The 16,944-nt window shown below is 47.0% G+C and overlaps 1 long non-coding RNA gene across 2 annotated transcripts; it reads left to right on the top strand.

Annotated features, from left to right (window-relative positions):
- The first annotated feature begins 4,593 nt into the window (after positions 1-4,593).
- On the top strand, positions 4,594-14,298 carry LOC119088917. 2 transcript variants are annotated; one of them, XR_005092674.1, is made up of 3 exons: positions 4,594-5,323; positions 10,825-10,899; positions 14,032-14,298. It is a non-coding gene; the product is annotated as an uncharacterized LOC119088917 (long non-coding RNA). The 2 variants fall into 2 exon arrangements; XR_005092675.1 differs by lacking the exon at positions 4,594-5,323 and adding an exon at positions 5,819-6,400.
- The last annotated feature ends 2,646 nt before the right edge of the window (positions 14,299-16,944 follow it).

Here is a 16,944-nt window from a genome sequence, read left to right as displayed (position 1 = left end):
CCCAGACATGAACGCTTGAAAGGATTCGAGCGGTATTGTGGGGAGGGATTCCTAGAAATCTGAGTGGAGAAAGTACTTTTCCCATGAACTATCACTCAAACTCCTTATTAGATCTAAAGAACCTATCTCCCCAGTGTACCCAAGCTGCGAACTCATCATCTAGGCACAGCTGGAAAAACAGCTGGGGCAGGGAAGAGTGTTGTCCTCCGAGTAATAAGCCCCACTGCTCATAAAGCGGCTTGGACCACGTGGAGTGCAACAATTTGTTCTTCATGGTTATCCTGGCCTGTAACATTCCAAGTCATCCCACTGGCCTCATGAATATTTGAAAGAATAAAAATATTGGCCATTCCCTGATAAGACTTGGGGGACCCCAGAGTTACTTTCTTATCGTCATGGCAGGAAAATGGTGGCATGTAGGCAGCATGTGCATGGAGCTGGGAGTTCTATATCCAGATCCACATGCAGCAGGAAGAGAGAGAGAGAGAGAGAGAGAGACTCTAGGCCTAGCTTGGGATTCCGTGGTGTAAGAATGGCCCCCATAAGCTCATAGATTTGAATGCTTGGTCACCAAGGACTGGCACTATTAGGAGGTGTGGCCTTGTTGGAAGTGTGTCACTGGGTGTGGGCTTTGAAGTTTTAGATGCTCAAGCCAGGCCCAGTGGCTCGCTTGCTTTCTTTCTTTCTCTCTCTCTCTGTCTCTCTCTGTCTCTCTCTCTCTCTTTCTCTCTCTCTCTCTCTCTCTCTCTCTCTCTCTCTCTCTCTCTCTCTCTCTCTCTCTCTCTCTCCCTCTCTCTCTTCCTGCTGCCTGTGGATCCAGATGTAGAACTCTCAGCTCCTTCTCCAGCACCATATCTGCCTGCATGCTGCCATGTCCCACCATGATGCTAATGGACTAAACCTCTGAAACTGTAAGCCAGTACCAATTCAATGTTTTCCTTTATAAGAGTTGCTGTGGGCTGGGCAGTGGTGGCGCACGCCTTTAATCTCAGCACTTGGGAGGCAGAGCCAGGCGGATCTCTGTGAGTTCCAGGCCAGCCTGGGCTACCAAGTGAGTTCCAGGAAAGGCACAAAGCTACACAGAGAAACCCCGTCTTAAAACAAACAAACAAAAGAGTTGCTGTGGTCATGATGTCTCTTCACAGCAATATGGCGTTAACTAAGACATGTTCTGAAACCCCAAACCCACCCCCTAGTGACACACTTCTTCCAGCAAGGCCACACTTCACACTCCCTAACCCCTCTAAACAGTGCTGCTCCCTGGTGACTAAGCGTTCAAATATCTGAGCCTGAGGAGGCCATTGCTGGTCAGACCACCACACCTTCTTAAGCTGATCACCAGCAAAGAGGAAATACCTCAAACCCAGCCTTGAGTGAATCGTCCCTAGGAGAGCAAAGAGGACATTGACAGAAGACTGGAAATACACAAAATAGTCTTCTGCAGGAAATGGCCACACTCCTCTATCCAATGGAAAAGCAGCAGTGAGTCTGTGCTTGTGATACCAGCTCTTGGGAGGCTGAAGCAGGAGGATCATGAATTTGAGGCCAGCCTGGGCTGCATAGCGAGACCCTGTTTTAAAAAACAAATTGTGTAAGATGTATATGTGTATAGAATGTGTGTTTATGTATGAAATTATGTACGTGGAATGGCTGTGTGTGTATATACATATATACACATATATATGTATGTATGGTCTGTGTGCATACATAGATATGTATATATGGTGTGTGTGTGTGTGTGTGTGTGTGTGTGTATGTGTGCAAGGCTCTGCTTCTCCACATCCCTTTCCTGGCATTCTGTGAAGCTTTTACTCCAGATAGCTCCGAGTTCAAGTCAGGGACAGAGAAGCAAAGACACACACACAGAGTATTTCTCATCACCAACACCAGACAAGCTCAGGGTACAGAAGGTCTCCTGGCAGGATGGGGACTGTGTGCATACAGCCCTGGAGGGAGCTAAGCTGCATTGCTGAGGGGTGGGCAGGAAACATGCGAGAGCCTACGTTGGGAAGGCAGAGACATTCCTCTCGGGAGTAAACTGAAGTCCTGTGGGATCAGAGTTCACACAGCAGGACCGGGTAAGAACGCCTACCTCAGCTACAGTCTCATGCAGCGCAGTCTGACCTCCCGTTTGCTGTGTGGTCCAGGACAATTTTGAGTGCCTGATCCTCCTACCGCTAACTTCCGAGCGCTGGGATTACAGGCCTGTGCCGCCATGTTGGGCTGTTGGCCGCTGTTTATTTTAGTTGAAGTATATGTGCGGATCTAAAATCAGGGGTGTAGTTCAATCGTAGCACCTTTGCCTCGCATATGCAATGCCTTGGGGTTTGGTCCTCAGCACAGAGAGGAGAAAAAAAAGTCAAGGGGATATATAAAATGATTCACATCAACACGCAATGTTATAACCATGGCTGAAATAAATAATTTTTGTTTTTACTCGGAAGGCATGGACAGGAGGGTTATTTCAAGTTCAAGCCCAGCCTAGTGGACTGAGTGAGTGCCAGGCTAGCCAGAGCTACATAGGAAGACCCTGTATCAAAAAAGGAAAGGGAGGGGAGGAGAGGGAGGGTAAGGGAGGGGAGGGGAGGGGAGGGGAGGGGAGGGGAGGGGAGGGCAGGGGAAGGGAGGGGAGGGAAGGCCCAGGTGGCTCAGGGTTTAGAGTGCTCGAATTCCCAAGAACCCACATCATAGACCATAAATACTAGCAGGTTTTGTATTTAACCTTTGAATTCTGAAATAAAAAACAGAGCCTGCTCTGATGACTAAGAACGTGGGAAGTTCTGTGGACTAAAACACGAGCCTTGGAAAGTTCAGGGCCTCCTCATCCGGGAACCTCTCCCCCACCACTAGAGAAATAACAGCGTACCTGGATCTTTTTCTTAAACAGAAATGAAGGTAAAATACTCAGTACTTTTCCCCTGGAATTAAATGAAATAATGCCTGTAAAAATACTGTGTAAATACGAGTTACTCCATAAACACTAGAGCTAAGTTTTTCCCTAAATACTCATAACTGTTAATGACCTTCAAAACACGCCTCTCCTGCAAGGCTGAAAAACTATTTCCACATTAACCAAGTTGACCTGCTGAGGCCAGAACAAACAGCAACTTACAGCTGAAAGCCACATTTTCATGGGTAAACATCTTGTTTCCAAAACAAAACAAAAATCCCAGTGAGTCAGTGTTTATTATACATTGAGTTCTGGTGTTCAAGGCTTTTGTTTGTGTTTTGTTTTAATACCTATTTTGTGTGTGCACCGTGTGGGAGTCAGAGGACAACGTGCTGGAGGCGGTTTCCCTTCATCCTGTGGTGCCAGGGATCGAACTTGGGTCGCAGGCCTTGGTTGCACGCGCCTTCACCCAATAAGCTTTCTCGCCAGCCCCACATAGAACTTTATTGGTTTGAGAATTTGGGTTTGGTTCTCTCTTGAAGTTAATCTCCGGTAAATAGCAGTGTTGATGATGCTACTCTGTGCAGTTATGAGTGGCCTGGCCCAACAGGAGGCGTTCTCTCTATGACATTTCCTTTCTGGTGATGAGAGGAAGAAAAATGTGCTTTGTACACAATCAATCACAATTCCACAAGAAAAAAAATTCTCTTAAATATATAAAAAGAAAGAGATATAAAGTTTCAAATTAGTACTTGGAAAGAAGATTTTAAAAAAACTTTAAAAGTGTTTTTTTTTTCTTTTTTGATTTTTCGAAACAGGGTTTCTCTGTGTAGCTTTGCGCCTTTTCTGGATCTTGCTCTGTAGACCAGGCTGGCCTCGAACCCACAGAGATCCGCCTGCCTCTGCCTCCCGAGTGCTGGGATTAAAAGTGTATGCCACCACCACCACTGAGCTTTAAACGTTTTAAAATGAGATTTTTTTTAAGTATGGTTCTGAAATGGCACTCGGGAGGCCTTGGCGGGTTTGAACCAAGGAGACACGCCATGCGGGAGGCCACACGGTGGAAAGTTAGTCACACCGGGCAGGCATGGCATCAACGTGGAAAGTTTTATTAAACGGGGAGGGGAGAGGGAATAGAGAGAACGAGTGAGAGACAGAGACAGAGTGAAAGGAAACAAAAAATGTGGTATGTGTGGCTCACCCCTTTAATCCCAGCACTCCAGAGGCAGAGGCAGGTGGATCTCTGTGAGTTCAAGGCCAGCCTGGTCTACAGAGTGAGTTCCAGAACAGCCAGGGCTGCACAGAGAAACCCTGTCCTGAAAAAAATAAAATAAAGTAAACAAATAACTTGGGATCTTGTTATTACTAGTAGGGGAAAGAAATTAAATAGCTAAAAGCTGTGATCTGTATGAGGGCTCTGGGTGAGGGGTAGGCTTGTGCAGCCTCACAGAGCCCTAAATTCAATCCCCAGCATCAGGGAGAAGAAAAAAAAAAAGAAGGGAGAAGAGATCTAGGGGATGACAAGGTAGAAACACAGTCAAGTCAATTAGCATGTTGTTTCCTTTTCCAGGAAGCTCAAATCGAACAACCCAGCCTAGAAACGAGTTTGCACATAGTTCACACAGCATTTTGAATAGCAGCCTTGGCCTTGCTGACTCATGAAGGAGCCGCCCAAGTACCACAGACTCAGAAGTCCTTTCCTTCTTAGCTTGACTCTGCCTTCCCAAATGGCCGGGCCTCCCCGAGACAAGCCCTTCTCCTGTGTAAGAGGCTGGCCTCCTTTCTGCAGGCTCACTTTTCACCTGCAAACCCAAGGTGTGGGGGGGGGGTGGTCCCCCAGGCCCTGATCCCCGGTCCTCCTCTACAGGACTTGCTCTCTCACCAGCCCCATATCTCATGTTCTCTCTGCCTGCTTTCTTCTCACGATGTCCAGACTCGGCGTCAGCGACCTGAAGTGGGTCACCTGCTTAGCTCACTAAAGGGAGCCCCCTCCTCTCAGATGACAGAGGAGAGGTAGGTGAGAACGGATGCCCCATTTACCTACACCAGCCGCTCAAGATGAAGTGTGCTGAACCCTCACAGTATGTATGGATACCCAGCTCCGATTTCTCTGCACGAGAGGAGTCGGCACTGCCGGTCCTACAGGACTGCATTCCATTTCCCGGGGTGCATGTACGACAACAAGTAGAAACAGGCAGCCTCCAGCATGTTTAGCTACAGTCTTAGCCACAGATAATCGGCCAGCCTGAATCTCAGTCATATGGATTCTCTGAGCCGGAAAACAACGGAAGGCATGCATGACTCTGTACAGGCTTCTCAGGGTGGAATCTCCCCCCAAGAACTGAAGCCCCTCTCCTGAGACACGTGCATACAGCCTCTTGGATGCCTACAGACTCCTTCCTCGCCACATTCTTCTCCCCGCCCTTGGAAGAGGTTTGGCGCGTAGCTTGTAAAACTGGTTCTGCTTTAAACACGATGCCCGGGACACAGGGACTGGGTTTGTCCCCTGCAGTGCCTGGGGACAGGGCACAGCCATCCTTCTGCTGCTGAAGCGTTCTTCCCTGGCACTGTTTTGGTGGTCGTTGTTGGTTTTAAATGCGGCGCTTTTACTCTGTGATGAGGCGAGGCGATGAGTATCAGAGCTTTATTAGGAGGAGAGGAGGACAGAAGAGAGCGCGTGGCCAGGCCTGTTGGAAAGACACCTGCGGAGGAGGGAGGAGGAGAGAGCAGGAGAGGGGAGGAGTCTGTGACCCGCTTTTTAAGGATTTCCTGGCACACGTGCGTGCGTGTGGGTTTAAGGGGCTGTACCACTCATGCACAGATTGTGTGACCACGCCGCCGCTCGCGCCACACAGCGCACGGATTACGTAGGACGGAAGACCCCTTGCTTGGCTCCTGAGCTGCGCATGTGCGGCATGTGCGGTCATGCAGCTGGGGGTGGGGTGGTGGTGGTGGCCGGAATCCTAACAGTCATGGTGGTGAGGATGGTGTGGTGTGTTTTTGTAGTGCCAGCAATGGGGTGCAGGTCTTTACACACATTAGACGTACTCTCTACATCCGACCTGTAGCCAGCCCTCTAATACTGTTATAGAATGGATTTTTTTTTTAAATCAAAAAAACTCTCCCGCTGGCAGAAGGATCAGAAAGTCAAGATCACCCCCAGCCATAAGGAGTTGGAGGCAAGCCTGGGCTCCATAAGACCCTGTCTCAGAGAAAAAAGAAAAGTGCGCTACCCTGAGATATACATCTCAAGAATTTCTGATGTGGTCCACACCAGAGGCCCCGGGAGTGCAGAGGCTCTCATTTGGTTCTTGCTAGCCTTGACCTTACTGAAGGTGACCTTGAAGTGTGCGGTCCTCATGGGGCAGCTGTCCTAACACAGAAAGTCCCCCCGTCTTCCTGAGCTCCGCGGATCTTTTCCCCAACAGCTTATGTCAGCATCTTGTGTGAAATAAAGCCGCTCGCTCATGGGGGAAAGTCCCTTGAGGGGCTGGTAAGATGGCTTAGCAGGTAAAGCTCTGTATGTCTGTACGTCTGTGTGTTATGGTACAGCACTCCGGAGGCTTTGGCGGATAGAGCCAAGGTGCGTCAGGGTGGGTGAAAGTGACTTCAGGAAGTATTATTAACTCTGGATGTGAGCTCCTGAAAAAGTTCCAGTCTCTTAGAATGTAAGAAGTTTTGTTTTGTTTTTGTTTTTGTTTTTCGAGACAGGGTTTCCCTGTGTAGCTTTGCGCCTTTCCTGGAACTCACTTGGTAGCCCAGGCTGGCCTCGAACTCACAGAGATCTGCCTGCCTCTGCCTCTCAGTGCTGGGATTAAAGGTGTGCACCACCACCACCCAGGATGAGATATTTTTTATCATAATACATTTGCCACAGGAATATATTAAGGATACACTTCTAAAGGCACATGCCCTGTTACATGTAATTCTACATGCAACTTACATGAGTATTACATGCTTCACTAGCATCTAAAATCTCCACCCAGAGCTCTGAGTTTTAGTAACATAATGTGCTGTAAATCACCTCGGGACACTCTGAAGTGCCTCTGTGCCTGCACAAGCGGTTAGATTTAGTAAAGCCTGGGTATGTGTAGAGGTCCAGCCTTCCTCTTGGCTGATGTTTCTCTCATTTGCTAATTCTGCATCCGTTGCATAGGCCTTTCAGATGCCACTGTCTATCAGATTGTCTTGCCTCCCCTTCCTGTCCTGATTTTTTTCACATTTATGTATATATGCGCATGCTTATAGTGACCATCTCTTCAGTCCAGAGTCCAGTTTTTACTGGGAGTCAGTGACACAGACAAGAAATTACTCTCATAGCTGACCTTGCTCCAGAGATGATACCAGGTATACCAAAGCCTGAGGAGTTCTCTCCCAGGAACTGCAAAGGCCAAACCTCTCTTTGGAATCCGTAGGATTTGGATAGCCCAGACCTGCTGAGCTGACCCTTATTGCACAACGCTGGTGATGAGGAACTCTAGGCTACAATTTCCATGAATTTAATTGATGGCAACCAGCACAGACAGCTAAACAAGAGACTGGCCCCAGACATTATCTAAGAGGTGGACTCTAAGTACACATGACACTGGCCTTGACCTCTTAGTGAATGTGTTGCTTTGAGCAGAGTTATCAAGAGCCAGCCAAGCCCAGAACAGAGACAAGAGGAGAAGGTGGAGAGTTATCACCCAAGATCAGCGTGGGGCCGTTGAAGTCCCAGACTAAGAAAGGAAACAACACTCTTAGCACAAGAAGCTAGGGAGGAGGTTAGACCAGACTGAATACTGATCGCCACCCTAGGACAAAAAGCAGCCTAGGGGTCCAGATTGTTTGTTTGGATTGATTCAAATTGATTTTAATTTTTTTTCAATTACATTTTTTTTTTTAATTCTTGGGTGTGGGTGGAAGTTTGTTATGTGATATTTTGATCACATTTTGACAATAAAGTTTGCTTTGAGTCGGAGGGCGGAGCTAGCCACTAGCTGACCAAATTTAACCATAGAGGTTTTGGAGGACAGGACAGATAGGAGTCAGGAAGTACTAAGGCGGGGCTTAGAGAAGATCTCAGTCATTTCTGGATGGAGAAACGTAAGAGATAGGAGGCCACTGGTGGCTCTGCTGCTTCTCTGGTGCTGCAGGTTCTTACCCTGGTATCTGACTCCCCATATTTTATTGAGAAAGAATAATTAGATAGCTGTGTGATGGTGGTGCACACCTTTAATTCCAGCACTCGGGTGACTGTGAGTTTGAGGCCAGCCTGATCTACAGAGAGAGTTCCAGGATAGCCCTGACAGTTTCACAGAGAAATCCTGTCTCAAAAAGAAGGGGGGAAAAAAAGAAGAATTAGATACATGCGTCAGAAGTCAGAGGACAACGTGTCGGAATCAGCTCTCTCCTTCCACCGTGTGCCTGGGAAATCAAACTCGGGTTGTCAAGACTGGCAGCGGGTGCCTTTACACCCACCAAGCCGTCCTGCCAGTTGCTGGTTTTCAGACAAGGTCTCACTGTGTAGTCCTGACTGGCCAGGACTCACTTTGTAGTAAGGAGGCTGGCCTCGAACTTGCGATGACCCCTCTTGCTTCTGCATCCCAAGGGATGGATCCCCAGCTGTGTCACCACACCCAGCCAAGAATTGAATTGGGGGGGGGGGCGGGAGGAGATTGGGAGACAGGGTTTCTCTGTGTAGCTTTGGAGCCTGTCCTGGATCTCGCTCTGCAGACCAGGCTGGCCTCGAACTCACAGAGATCTGCCTGCCTCTGCCTCCCGGGTGCTGGGATTAAAGGCACATGCCACCACCGCCCAGCAACTAAGCCTATTTTTGTTTGTTTTGTTTTGTTTGCGGTCTAAGATTGAAGCCAAAGATCCACACACTCTACCTCTGAGCTACATTGCTAATATGAATAGAAAAATAAAATGCTTTTGGAAATCTTTACAACTTTCCATTACTGGGATTTTTTTTTTTTTTTTTTTTTTTTTTTTTTTTTTTTTTTTTTTTTTTTTTGAGACAGGGTTTCTCTGTGTTGCTTTGGAGCCTGTCCTGAAACTCGCTCAGTAGACCAGGCTGGCCTCGAACTCACAGAGATCCGCCTGTCTCTGCCTCTCGAGTGCTGGGATTAGAGATGTACACTACCACCACCCAGCACTTTTTTTTTTTTAATCACTTTTATTGTTGTTGTTTGTTTGTTTTCCTGAGACAGGGTTTCTCTGTGTAGTTTTGGTGCCTGTCCTGGAACTTGCTCTGTAGACCAGGCTGGTCTCGAACTCACAGAGATCCGCCTGGCTCTGCCTCTCAAATTCTGGGACTTAAGGTGTGCACCACCGCTGCCCTAAATTTTTATTTTTAACACCTTTGTAGGTCAGGGATGTAGCTCAGAGATAGAGCACATGCTAAGGTTGCGCAAGTCTCTGGGTTTGATCCTCAGCACCAAAAACTGAATTTAAAATGGACCTAAAGGTCAGCCTTCAAACAAAAACATGAGCACGGGACAGGTAATGAATGTGTTTGCAGCCCCCCGGGGCCAAAGCTAAGAGGATGAATTCTCAGAGGAGATCACTATCAAGACCACAGGGAAGATAAAGGAGTGAAACCAGGGAACCTGTAGTAAAGCGATAGTAAAGAGGGCTTGGGATTTAACTGGTAAAGAGCACACATCATCCACACGTGCCCGATGTTACAGACAGGACATACATCATCCACGTGTGCCTGATGTTACAGACGGAGCACACATCATCCTGTGCCTGATGCTGCAGACAGAGCACACACCATCGTGTTCCTAATGCTGCAGACAGGGCTGTCTCCACAACAGTGGGAACGAGCATCCTAACCCAGTCACATTCTCTTCTCATGTCCCCTCCCCACATACATTCCAAGGGTCTGCAATTCTTCAGGAACTCATTCTTGGAGAGTTAAAAAAGATAGGGACTCGTGGACATGTCCTGTTACTTAGCACTATGGGAGAGATTACAGCACCAATCCACCGGCTTCTTCTTCTTCTTTTGACTGTGTAATATGTGGGCTCTGCTGGCTTCAACCTGGACATCCTTCTCCTTCAATTTCCCAAGTGTTGAGATTATATGCATGAGCCCCACACCTAACAGTGCTACACTGTCTGTCTTTTAAAAGTTAATCCCAGCTCTCGGGAGGCAGAGGCAGGCAGATGTCTGAGTTCGAGGCCAGCCTGGTCTACAGAGCAAGTTCCAGGATAGCCAGGGCTGGAGAGAGAGAGAGAGAGAGAGAGAGAGAGAGAGAGAGAGAGAGAGAGAGAGAGAGAGAGAGAGAGAAAGGGGTTGTTTATCATTTGATGCTGGCCTTTTAGCATAGTTGTGTTGAGCACTGTGCTGATAAAAGTTATCATTTGAAAGGAATGCCAGGGTCCAGTTCCTCAGGAACAGAAAAACCCTGTTCTCTCTCTCTCTCTCTCTCTCTCTCTCTCTCTCTCTCTCTCTCTCTCTCTCTCTTTCTCTCTCAAGACAGAGTTTCTCTGTAGCTTTGGTACCTGTCCTGGAACTCACTCTGTAGCCTAGGCTGGACTTGAACTCAAAGAGATCCACCTGTCTCTGCCTCCTGAGTGCTGAGATTAAAGGCGTGCGCCACCACCGCCCGGCTCCCTGCCCTCTCTTATGAGAAGTTTTTGAAACCTTGAGATTTAATACAGCCAGGCATGGTGGCTCACACCTTTAATCCCAGCACTCAGGAGGCAGAGGCAGGCAGATCTCTGTGGGTTCCAGGCCAGCCTGATCTCTATAGAGAGTTTCAGGTCAGCCACAAGCATATAGTGAGAACCTGTCTCAAATAGATAGATAGATAGATAGATAGATAGATAGATAGATAGATAGATATAAAGATTTGGTATGATTTCTCTGATCAAATAGTGTAGTAGTATATGCATTCCAGTACACATGTTACATTTTGCTCTTTTATTATTTTTTTTCCTTAGATCCCAAGAGATGACCCGAAGACATTTAAACCTTGGTCTATACCTATAGCTTAAGCTGCTGTCATTTCCTGAGAGGTAAGACCATTAAATTAAATGATAATCACTCCAAGAAAGGGAAAGGGGGTTTTCAAACTATGTTCCATGGAACCCGAGATGGATGCAAGTATTCAATCAAATCACAGTATCCCAGCTGGCAAAATTTTAAGTTGCCACATTAAGCATTCATGGCTTTGAACAAGGAGGATGCCTGTCAGGAGATTATAGCCAACAGAGCAGTTTTTCCTTTTCTTTTTAAATAAAATTTAAAAAATGAGAAGGGAATAGATCAAGACATTTTAAACATTCTGGTCTCTGATTTGTGTGAGGTACTTGCAACTTAAGTGCAAAACTAAAGCCAGATCTATTGGTGAAATTATTAAGGCCACTCCACGTAGTTAAAAAGAAGATTTATGTAGTGGGTAACTTATAAATGAAGGGATAGGTAGGTCGTGGGGTCTGGGGAAGGTGTATCACAGTCCAGCGGTGTTCACTGGAGCTCTGCTCGGTCAACCTCCACCATCAAGGGTCCAGGAACAGAGAGAACGCTGGCCCATCCAGATCTCAGGCCTCCAGGTGCCTCCCTTGGCCCCGCCTCGTAGGCATGACAGTTGCCAAAGCCTCAATAGGGGTTGGAACTTCAGATCAAAGCTGGCATGGCTACCCACTACATCTCCCCCTTTTTGTCCAAATAAGAAGGTTCTAACCTAATACAAGACTATATACAAAGGAATGGTTATCAAATGTTGTCCAGGAATAATGAGGGATAATGACCTAGGTAAGATGGAACTACAACCAATGCGAACAACATCAAGCAAGAAACACATACTAAAATCCAGACAAGTATAGAGCATAGGTAAATGGCGTGTTACAAAGATCATTTCAAGGTGTCCTATCCTAAAGAACCTGAATCTAATACTTAATATTCATTCAGGCTGACCGCTGTCATCTAGAGGAGTTACCTGTTTGGAGCTGGGGGGGGGTCCAGCTCCTTCAACTTTGTGCTGCCTCCCAAAGGCTTTGGAGAGTGGCACTGAGGTTCCCAGATATGAAATATGTTGTCATCGTCAGAAAACCAAACTCTGGGGGGCTGAGGAGATCGCTCTGTGGGTAAGATGCTCGCTACACAGGCATAAAAATCTGAGTTCGAATCCCTAGCACCCACGTTAGAGCGGTGGCATCTATAAACTTAGCAGTGGGGAGGCCGAAAAACTCTGTGTTCAGTGAGAGATCCTGTTGGGGGGGAAATGAGGTCTGAGTGCTGGAAAGATGGCTCAGTGGTTAAGAACACTGACTGCTCTTTCTTTCTTTTTATTTATTTTTAGCAAGCCTTGTGCTTGCTAGGCAAGCGCTCTACCACTGAGCTAAATCCTCAACGCCCCCCCCCTCTTTCTTTTTGAGATAGGGTCTCACTATGTATCCATGGCTGCCCTGGAACTCATAGGGATCCGCCTGCCTCTGCCTCCAGAGTGCTGGGATTAAAGTGTGCGCCACCACTGCCCAGCTCACTTATTACACATCACACACACACACACACACACACAGAGGGGGGGGGCGGGGTTTAGAGATTGGCAAGGTAGCTCTGAAAGGCCTGATAACACATGGCTACCACCCTAGCACTTTGGACGGGAGGCAGTAGGGATCAGGAGGTAGGTTGCACAGCAAGTTCAAGGACAGCCTGAGCCACAATGAGACCCTGCCTCAAAAAGAAAAAGGGAGGAAAGAGGGAGAGAGGGAGGAGAGGAGAGAGATCTCAGTGGTTAAGACTGTGTGCTACTCCCCCAGAGTTGACTTCCCAGCCCTGAATGCCTGTAACTCCAGCTCCAGGGGATCGGAAGCCTCTGGCCTCCACAGGCACATGCCTGCATACACGAACACCCATGCACAAACACGTAATTAAAATTAAACCTTGAAAGAAAGAAGAGAGCACCAGAGAACTGTGTCATCAACTTCTGTGACGTCTTGAAAGTTAGGACCATCCATAGATGGCGAGACAGACGCAGAAAAAAGGAACTGAGGCTGGAGATGTAGCTCAGTGGCAAAGTGCTCCGTCAGGCAGGAGGTCACTCTCCAGCACAAAGAGAGAGGGGTGGGGGGTGAAGAGAGGAAGAAAATAAAAATAGAACCAACTCCGCTCCACTTTACCATTTACACCTATTTTTGTGTCGGGATTTTTTTTTTTCATGCTGTGCAATTAAGACAAAGCTTAGTTGTGAATTTCATTCTTAGTATCTCTCACCTATAACCTCAACTCTCTGAATTCCTCAAAGTAGCTCCTGTGTTTGCTCTATAAGCAAATGTTAAACACTGACTTTGTACCTCTCTCTGGGTGTGGCTTGTAATCCCGGCACGTGGAAGATGGGAGCAAGAAGATCTGGAGTTCAAGACCAGCGTCGGCAGCACATTAAGTTCTAGGCCAGCCGGAGCTACATGAGACCCTGTCTCTTAAAAACAGAGTTGGCAGCTGGGTGGTGGTGGTGCATGCCTTTAATCCCAGCACTTGGGGGGGTGGGGGGCAAAGGCAGGCAGATCTCTGTGAGTTCCAGCCCAGCCTGGTCTACAGAGCGAGATCCGGGACAGGCACCAAAGCTACACAGAGAAACCCTGTCTCAAAAAACAAAACAAAACAAAAAAACAGAGTTGGCAAGATGGCTCAGTTTGGTGAGCAAGGGTCCTTGTTACATGAGTTCAATCCCCAGGACATCCGTGGTAGGAAAGAACAGACTTCATCAGATTGAACCAATGCCCAGAAGTTGTTCTCACATCAAAAGCAGGTTGTCAGGCTAGGCGACCTCACCAGCTGAGCCATCCCAAAAGCTCACCTCACCAGCTCACCTCACCAGCTCACCTCCACCAGCTCACCTCACCAGCTGAGCCATCCCAAAAGCTCACCTCACCAGCTCACCTCACCAGCTCACCTCCACCAGCTCACCTCACCAGCTCACCTCACCAGCTCACCTCACCAGCTCACCTCACCAGCTCACCTCACCAGCTCACCTCACCAGCTCACCTCACCAGCTCACCTCTACCACTCTCCACTTTTTTGGTAGACAGGGTCTCATGTAACCCAGATTGGCCTTGAACTCCAGATCCTCTGGCCTCCAAGAATCCTTTTTTTTTTTTTAACTTGGGGGAGTTTTGTTTCTAACTATTCTCCTTTTCCTCCCTCAGGTATTTCCGTACTCAAGCAAAAAGACTGCCTAATCATGACTGGACTCCAAACCGATATTCCTATACTATTGGGTGGGAGAGAGGGGTGTGAGCCATATCACAAAGTTTAGAACCATTATTCAAATCTAACTCCATTAGCAAGATAAATCAGTTCGTACAAATCATTCACTTAGTGTCCTCAGCCTGGAGGCCACCAGACAAGCACAGCCGCGCTCTCGAAGCATGTTTAATGATTTGCCTCTAAAAAAAAAAAAAAAAAAAAAAAAACCTGAGTAAATGTTGGTGCAGAAGGACCAAAGAGGAGACCCCCGTGTGCAGACGCCATCTTTGCCTGAAAAAACGCTCCCAGCAGGTAAACATGGAATTCCTTTATCCAGGGATGCTTTGGATACAGGAGCCACTGAGTCCCAGCAGGGCACCGTTTCTGCGAGGTTTGGTTTTCTTTTCACCAGGGATGGGCTGTAGGTCTGTGTCCGTGCATTTAACAGAAAAGAAGTGGTGGTTTCCTTATGTTAGATGACCCTTCAGCACGTGAGCATTCCCTTTGGAATCTGAAGGGGAAAAACAGTACACAGACTTTTGAATGCAATATCACAAAACGTTTTGCTTTTATTTATTTCTGTGGGCTCTTTGTGGAGGAGGTTGTTTGTTTTGTTTTACTTTTCATGGAAAACATCTGCTATGACATCAGAGCTTCAGAAATACTGGATGGCTCAGTTTCCCATGCACTGAAATAGGTAACAGGGTAAGTGAATCATAAATTGTAATCAACCTCGAGCTGAACTGGGGTTTAAGATATTTAGGAGTTAAAATGTAGGTCAGTGATGGAGGGTTTGCCTGGTATGTCCTACATCAGTCCTGAGTTTGATCCCCAGCACAACAAAAATAAAACTAAAAACAATAAGTGATAAAATATGCAGGGTCCATGGAAGTCCAATCTGGGTTTTAAGAGCTTTCAAAGGAGGAAATACCAGCATATAAATTGAACAGAAAGTCGAGGAGAAAGCCAGCAGTTGGGGTTCATATGTCCTGGTGGATGGTCTAGAAGTGGGCGGAGAAGGTGAGGTTGAGCTGAGAGCAGGAGGTAACTGGTGAGTGGTGCATGCTGGGAAGCCCGGGGGGGGGGGGGGGGGGCCTGAGGAGGAGGCTCATGTCACTCAGGGACACAGAAGCATTGGCTTGCAGGGACCAGAGCACAGCGGTCCACAGGTCCATCTGCTGACTTTAGAGGTTCCCCGGGCACAGGATTCCCATGCAGAAAGTGAGCAGAGACGCAGACGACAGAGTCTGGGGCAGGAGGCAGGGGCAGGACAAGCAAGTAAGGCATGAGGGCAGAAAAGCTAGCGAGCTTTCCGGAGGGGGCGGAGGTGGAAATTTGAAATTAATAAGACAAATCTGAGCTCTTTTGAAAACAAATTCCTTAGCTGAACAATGAAAAAAATTTGCTTTATCATTTGTATTATTTTAAATGGTTATCCATATAGTTGGGTTTTTGGTTGTTTTTTTTTTTTTTTAATTTGGTTTCTTGGGGATAAGGGTAGTTACTGGAAGTGTATTTTCTTTGGTGGTCTTCTAAATACCAAAATAAGTGGGGTCTTGCATACAAATTACTCCTGTAAATTGATGTACTAGAATCTGGAGATTACAAATCTTAATAAAGTCCTTTTTAAAATCACATTTGATTCAAGGTCAGCCTGGTCTACGTAGTGAGTTCAAGACCAGTCAGGCTATTTCATAAGACTGTGTCTCAAAAAAGAAAAAAAATCACATTTGAAGTCATATACTTGAAACTTGTTCTCTAGGTTTCTCAGCAGCCTGGGGCCCGAGTTGATACAGCCACACACAGCAGCCCAAGCATTCTTTCCAAAGACCTCAGCTCAGGGGAAGCTAAGGTTCCTGATTTTGCTTCAGAAAACAATTCAGGATGAACGGGATGAACCAGAGTAGGAGTTTATTAAGAGGTTTTTTTCTTTTTCATTTATTTTTACTTTATATGTATGAGTGTTTTGTCTTTGTGTGTTTCTGTATACTACATGCATGCCTACCACCTTTGGGAATCAGGAGAAAGCACTGGATCCCCTGGAACTGGAGTTAGAAATGTGAGCCACCGTGTGGGTGCTGGGAACCGAACCTGGGTCCTCTAAAACAACAAGTGCTTTCGGCCCCTGGACAACCTCTCCAGCCCCTACATTTTACTCTTTGTACCAACAGAAATGACTCTTCCCAAAACCCATAAAGTTTTGTCAAGATCAGAGTTGCCCTTAGGATGACCAAATGTCACAATGTTGGAGAAAATCTAAAGAAAAAAGAAAAGAAAAAAGTACTGGGCCAGCAAGACGGCTCAGTGAATAAAGGCTGCCAAGCCTGAGGAACTTTCCCTGGGTCCCTCATGAAGGAGAGGACCAACCCACGTTTTCCTCTGATCTCCACACATGTGTGTGCTGTGGCACACAACACCACAGATAATTAATAAAGACTTTTTTTTTAAGTACCTAATTTCTGCCCCTGTTCTGTTTTGATTTTTTTGAGTCAGGGTCCTACTATGTAGCCCTGACTGTCCTGGAACTCACTAAGTAGACCAGGCTGCTGGAAGTCACAGAGATCCACCTGCCTCTACTTCCCAAGTGCTTGGATTAAGATCGTGGGCCAGCCAGGCGGTGGTGGCACACACCTTTAATCCCAGCACTTGGGAGGCAGAGCCAGGCGGATCTCTGTGAGTTCGAGGCCAGCCTGGTCTACAGAGCGAGTTCCAGGAAAGGCGCAAAGCTACACAGAGAAACCCTGTCTCAAAAAAACAAAACAAAACAAAAAGAAAAAGAAAAAAGAAAAGATCGTGCACCACCACACGCTGCTTGCCCCTGTTTTAAGATTTAAGATGTGTGTTTTACTGTGTAGCGCAGGCTGGCTTAGAAC

Source organism: Peromyscus leucopus, chromosome 13 (genome assembly GCF_004664715.2).
Source record: "Peromyscus leucopus breed LL Stock chromosome 13, UCI_PerLeu_2.1, whole genome shotgun sequence".
NCBI classification, from domain to species: Eukaryota; Metazoa; Chordata; class Mammalia; order Rodentia; family Cricetidae; genus Peromyscus; species Peromyscus leucopus.
Note: the sequence above shows the minus strand (reverse complement) of the source record. Positions and strands in the feature narration are given on the sequence as shown.